The 6,000-nt window shown below is 48.6% G+C and overlaps 1 protein-coding gene across 8 annotated transcripts in view; it reads left to right on the top strand.

The window, feature by feature from the left end:
- Nucleotides 1-1,187: 1,187 nt before the first annotated feature.
- Nucleotides 1,188-6,000, top strand: part of HUWE1 (HECT, UBA and WWE domain containing E3 ubiquitin protein ligase 1) — a 143,792-nt gene continuing 138,979 nt past the window's right edge. For 5 of the 8 annotated variants that reach the window (XM_032619086.1, XM_032619091.1, XM_032619087.1 and 2 more), the window contains exon 1: nucleotides 3,645-4,000. The gene's annotated coding sequence lies outside the window, so the exon portion shown is untranslated. Of the gene's footprint in view, nucleotides 1,299-1,498; nucleotides 1,600-3,644; nucleotides 4,001-6,000 lie in introns of those variants that run through there. The other 3 variants (XM_032619088.1, XM_032619085.1, XM_032619089.1) reach the window with 3 other exon arrangements.

The following is a 6,000-nucleotide window of genomic DNA, read 5'->3' as shown; positions in this document are numbered from 1 at the left end:
GAGAAAAGTCTCAGAAATATCCAAATATTTAGTTACATCAAATTTCATACCTGTATTATTATTTTTTGCGGTACGCGGGCCTCTCACCGCTGTGGCCCCTCCCGCGGCGGAGCACAGGCTCCGGAAGCTCAGGCCCATCAGCCACGGCCCACGGGCCCAGCCGCTCCGCGGCACGTGGGACCCTCCCGGACCGGGGCACAAACCCGCGCCCCCTGCATCGGCAGGCGGACTCCCAACCACTGCGCCACCAGGGAAGCCCTTATACCTGTATTTTTTATAATTAAAAAAGACAAACATCGAGTCTTGGTTAACTAATTAGCATTACAATGGAGTAACATTCACCCATTAAAAATAGCATTGTAAGAATATTTAATGGGTCAATCTACCTCAAAGGGGCCTCCATAAAACTGAGATTATACACAAAATTTTATGTGTAAATATGTATATATTTGGCAGGCAGTGGATCCATTCATCAGGTTCTCAATTTGGGGCATTAACCACTGCTTTGGAGGGCTGGAATTAGAACCGGAGGGTACAATTACAGTTTTTATTTCCTCTATGTCTCAAGAGTACTTCAGATAGTGCTTTTGTCTCTATACTTTACATGCGTTTTGTTAAAAATTCAAACCTTACCGAAGTATCTAGGGTTTCGAGTCAAAGCTCCCTTCTTCTGCACCCCAGAAGAAAAGCACGGTTAATAGTGGTAACTCCTACCTGATCTTTTTATTCCTATGCATTCACAGATGTAGATCCTCTATAAGCTCTTTGCCAATCGCACTGTCACCCCAAATAATACCAAGGAGAAAAAGAGAATGTTTATTGAGGTCTCACTACCTCCCTGAAGTAAGAGTTTTACCTGTGTAAACTCACTATGGTAGGCGCCCCCGTCATCTCCCGCCCTCCACACAGTGTCCCCGCTTGCCCTATCGCCCCCCATTCTTCGCTAGGCAGCTGGAGAGATTAATTTTTAAACGTTAGTCACATCAAATCACGTCACCCTTCAGCGGTTTCCATCGTGCCTCGAATCAACTCCCAATTCCTTAGTGACCCTACTATCCTCTACGGTTGTGTTTGCTGGGCCTGGAGTACCTCAGGCGCGGTCCCCCCTAGGGGACCTGGCTTCGCCGCGGAGGGAGTGCCCTCCCAGGGGGCAGGGGCGGGGCTTCTCGAGCTGGGGGCGGAGCCTCAGAACGAGTATGAGGAGAGCCGGAGGGGGAGGTTTTCGACGGAGGGCGAGCGAGGGGAGCAGGTCTGAAGCAGGGCCGCGGACCCGGCACGCTCCTGCTAGTGCCACCGAGGTGAGCGTCTTCCTCCGGGCTGGGGAGGCGGGCTCTGCTCTCGCGGTCGTCCTCTGCTCCTCGCTAGGGGATGTTCCCACGGGACCCTGCGCTGAGGCGCGGAGGTGGCGGCCTTGGGGAGCCTGCGGGAGAGGCTGGTGAAGGAACCCGGCGGCCTGCCTCAGCCCTCCCTCAACCCCGCCTTCTCTCCCCTCCCCCAGGCCTCGGCCGGCGCCAGTGAAGAGAGCTCGCCGCATCTTCGGGGGCAGCCCGGCAGCGGCCGGCAGTGCGGCGAGAGAGCGGCCGACAGTGGGGATGCGAGGTACCGGCATTAGTCGTGGCCAAGTGGCCCTAGAGAGGGAGTAAAGGCCGGGCCTTCAGCGTTTCTCTCAGGGGTTCGAGGAAGGCGGCCTCAGAGGAGGGGGAAGGTGAGGGGCTGGCAGGCAGGCTTCGCGGGTAACTACTTAGGCGTCGTATATGTAGGTTTTGGTATCTAAATGGTACTACACACACACGCGCGCGCGCACACACACACACATTCATTTCGGCTAATTGCTTTTTAAAAACTTAACAATATGTCTTGTAGATCTTCCTATATCAGGGAATCTAAATTTATCTCATTTATAAACAGCTGAATTGTATGATTGTACTACAGTTTATTTAACTATTTCCCGATTGATGTACATTGGCTTGTTTCCCTTTTGGGGGAGGGAAGGGGCTATTACAAGCAATGCTATAATGAATGGGCTTGTGTGTGTGTGTGTGTGTGTGTGTGTGTGTGTGTGTGTATATTTCATGTATGAGTATTTCTGTAGGAGAAATTCTTAGAAGAGTAATCGCTGGGTCAAAATGTTTATGCATTTTGAATTTTGATAAATTTATCCAAATTGCCTTCTCAAAAGGCTATACTAATTTACACTCTTCAATGTGCGAGAATGCCCATTTTTCCACAGTTGTGCCAACACGAATTATCATCAACCTTTGTAATTTTGGCTAATTTAAAGGGCAAAAAATGGTATGTCATTGTTTTCATTTGCATTTCCCTGATTACTTGTGAAGTTGAACATATTTTTTATTTGTACGATTACAAAACTAAATAGGCAAATATCGATAGTTTTCCTATCTATAAGCAGTAAGCATTTCGAAAATTTAACACTAAAAAAACCCCATTCGCAATAGCAAGAAAAAAGAATAAAAATACCTAGAAGTAAACTACAAAACTTTATTGAGGAATATAATGAAAGAACGTTTGCATACGTGAAGAAGGGGATACTGTGCTTCTGTATAAGAAGGCTCAATTTTGTAGTGATGTCCATTTTTTCTGTGTTGATTTATACAGTTCATGCAATTTCAATAAATATACCAAGTGTTTGGAACTTAATATGATTCTAAAGTTCATCCAGAAAAAATATGGCTAAGAACAACCGAGAAAATATTTTAAAGATAAGTAAAGATGGGGTACTCGTACTACCAGCTATTAAAATGTACTCTAAAGGAACATTATATAAATTAGAATAGACAGAACAATGCATTAGAATAGGAAAGCCCACAAATCGAGCCAGATTGGCTCCCAAGATTTATTGGAGAAACATTGTTGGCTAGACGTGGAAAAACTGCCATATTAAAAGCTTCAAGCACGCACTCGCCCCCAACCCCCACCCCCGCCTTGGAAGCTTGAATTTTTCCTGAGGGCAGACCTCTTTGTTTGGAGAAAACCACTTTATTGGATCTTTTGGTTATGCCAAGGTAAAGCCTCAGGAGTTAAAATTTGTGGCTTTGGAGCTAGAACTAACGATATGAGCCTTTAGTTAGATTGAGATGGATTCAGTAGCCTGCAGTGCGGCGAGGGAAGGAGTCTGGATATTATCGGTCTTAAAAATTTTTTTTACCGATCTAATGGGCCAAAAATGTTATGTCATTGTTTTCATTTGCATTTGCGTGCTTATTGTGAGATAGAACGTCTTTTATGTGTTAGTCCAAAATAATATGTGATTCCTGGGGTCAGGTAACAATGGGAGATCTATTGCTCCTCTTCCAGAATGGAGTTTGGTTAATTGGTACAGCTCTGCCCGGAAGCGTGAGAATAAACAGGTTGACTTTTTAAATTTTCCTCAAGCACTAGGCTCTAGACACCTTAGATCGGGGGCGGAGGCAGTTTTCAGGACATGGCCGAGATTTGGCGCTGAGCTGTGTCATCGCGAGGTTTGGCAGCCAGCTCCGCAGTGGGTCGGAAACCTCGTGGTAGGCGAGATCCCTGCAGGACGGGAGGTTCCTCCCTTCCCCTGAAAACTCCCAGTCATTTTCATGGAGCCCCGCCTCTCTCCTTTTTAGGAGCGTGCCCCAGGTCTCGCGAGATCTCGTATTTCCTAAAGACGAGGCGCGGGCGGCATCCTGCGGTGAAGTCGAAGGTCTCGCGGAGACCGAAACGTATTATCGCGATAGTTCTGACCGCGCATGCGAGAGCCGGCGGCGGCAGAGTGGCTCCGCCCCTTGGCTCTCCGTGAGTTTGTGCGTCATTTGCTTTTTGCTTCGCGTAGGGTGAGAGCAGAGCCGTAGCGACTTCAGCTTTGGTGGGAGGAGGGGTCTGTGAAGGGCTGGGCTCAGGCTGTTCCCGTCGGGTAGAGGTTCTCGCGGGATCACGCGGAGGCGGCTGCGGTTCGGCTACAGACTGCAGTAGCCGCGGAGGCGGTGGCAGCGTCTTCGGCTCATGCTGTTCCTAGCCGGTGAGTTCTCGCGGGAGCGGGGTTACGTTCTCTTGGAATCCGTTGGCGATGGCGGAGGTACCTCGGGTGGGGGGTGGCAGTGACTAGGGTCGGTTCGCCTGCTGTTAAGATGGCGGCGGAAGCTGATGTCTGTCCGGCCAGGACCCGGGACTGAGATGTTGGCTGTCCGCGTTTGTGACACCTCTCAGGTACCCGACGTTAAGGAGGTGGCGATTGGCGAAAAGCCGAGGTGCCAATAAGCCGAACCTGAGGCGAAGACCACTCCGTCTCTAGTCGGTTGAGGCGACACCATTTCCCGGGCCTCAGCCGCGTGTGGGCCCGCCTTTACCCCACCAATCGGTCAACGCCTCCGTTGTCGCCGCCGCAGTGGGCGGGTAGGGAAGGGTGAGGGGCGGGAGTCCTGAAGTTCGTTGGGGAGTGGGGTTGGGGGTTAGATTTGGCAGCGGGGGAGATGGGACCAACCTACGATGACTGATTCCCTCCTCCTACCTTTTTGTGGGCTCGCCTCGGTTTTCCGCTCCTTCGGGGCCCAAATGAATCCTCTAGTTTTTCTTGAGGTGGGCTGTACTTCCCCAACTCCCATGGTCTTTGAACTAAGATAGAGCGGGTCAAGCTTTGGTGCCTCTGACGTATTCCTTCCCCATTCTCCCCTAATTCCACCGTCCCTTTGAATCTTCCTAATCTACATGGATATTTGAGGCTCGTATTTAAGAGGGAGAGTCAAAGCTTTTTCTTGTCATCCCCTCCCCGCTCCTGCTAAGGCAGAGCTTAGCCCAAGTCTCCTAATCCGTCCCGCCCCCGCGCCCCCCAGTTGATCCACTTGACAGAGGCATTGACTAGAGACCCTTTCCTGTTCCCTGCAGTTATTCCGTCTTTGTGGATGGAGTCATAGTAGCCTTCAAGCCTGTATGACCCTGATCGGAGCACAGGGCACTGATTTCTCCAACTCTGCTGCTCAACCATTTTTAGGTGGAACAATGAATGGGTTGGTGGTTAGATGATTGCAGTCTTTGTGACCTCTTCGTTCTCGGGGCCGTTAGCCTTTCCTTCCTCATAAACACCCACTCCCCCCAAAAAAGGGGAAAAAAAACTTCTAAAAAGGCTGTAGAGAATAACCCTCCAGTGAACTAACTTTTTGCTCTCTCCCCCCCCCCGCCCCGCCCATCCCCTTTGCAAGCTTGGGAACCGCCCCTTTTCCCTGCCTTGCTCTGAGTTCCTGTGGCCTCTTGGTCTGGACATCTTTTTTTGCTGCTAACCACCTCTTTCTTACATGTTTCTCATGTAATTGTTAAGGGTTTATTACTTCTTCTATTCCCCGCCCCCCCCATGCTGTTTTTCTGGGAGCTGAATCCCCTAGAGAGAAAGGTAGCCTCCTGTCAGTCTCCACTACATTTACCCCCGCCATGTGCTGGAAAATAAAATAGCTTTGATAGATTATGTCTTGCCCCTCAATCATTGCCCTGTTCTACTTTTTTTCTCCCCCCGCCATTCCACAATTACTATAGACAATTCCCTATCATTTGCTTCCTTTTTAGATTACATTGTTTTCTCTTAGCCCCAGAGTTGCATATATTGAGGAGACACCAACATTTCCCACTCAAGGGAGGCAGCCTGGTATGGTAGAAATACTGTGTGCTTTGGGTTCACATCAAACTTTGTAACCTTGGGGAAATTACTTTTCGTATTCTCAGTTTTTCATCTGTATAGTGGGGATAGTAGCTCTTAATAGTTGTTAGAATTAAACAATTTATAAAGTACCTGGCTTATGGTAGGCATACAGTAAATTGTGGTTACTTTTTCTTGGTGTAAAAATACGTTGGCAGATGCACCTGTGTCATATGGTAGTTTTATGACCTGGGAAAGGAGATTTTTGTTTAAAGAAACAGTTAAAGAACTGTACATTTTTAGTATATTTCTAGGCCAGTTGTGTCATTTTTGTATATTTTCCCCCCTCATAAGCCAAACTTTTTATCTCCAGTGGTTTATTATGTTTGAATATG

The sequence above is a fragment of the Phocoena sinus genome, chromosome X (genome assembly GCF_008692025.1).
Source record: "Phocoena sinus isolate mPhoSin1 chromosome X, mPhoSin1.pri, whole genome shotgun sequence".
NCBI classification, from domain to species: domain Eukaryota; kingdom Metazoa; phylum Chordata; class Mammalia; order Artiodactyla; family Phocoenidae; genus Phocoena; species Phocoena sinus.
Note: the sequence above shows the minus strand (reverse complement) of the source record. Positions and strands in the feature narration are given on the sequence as shown.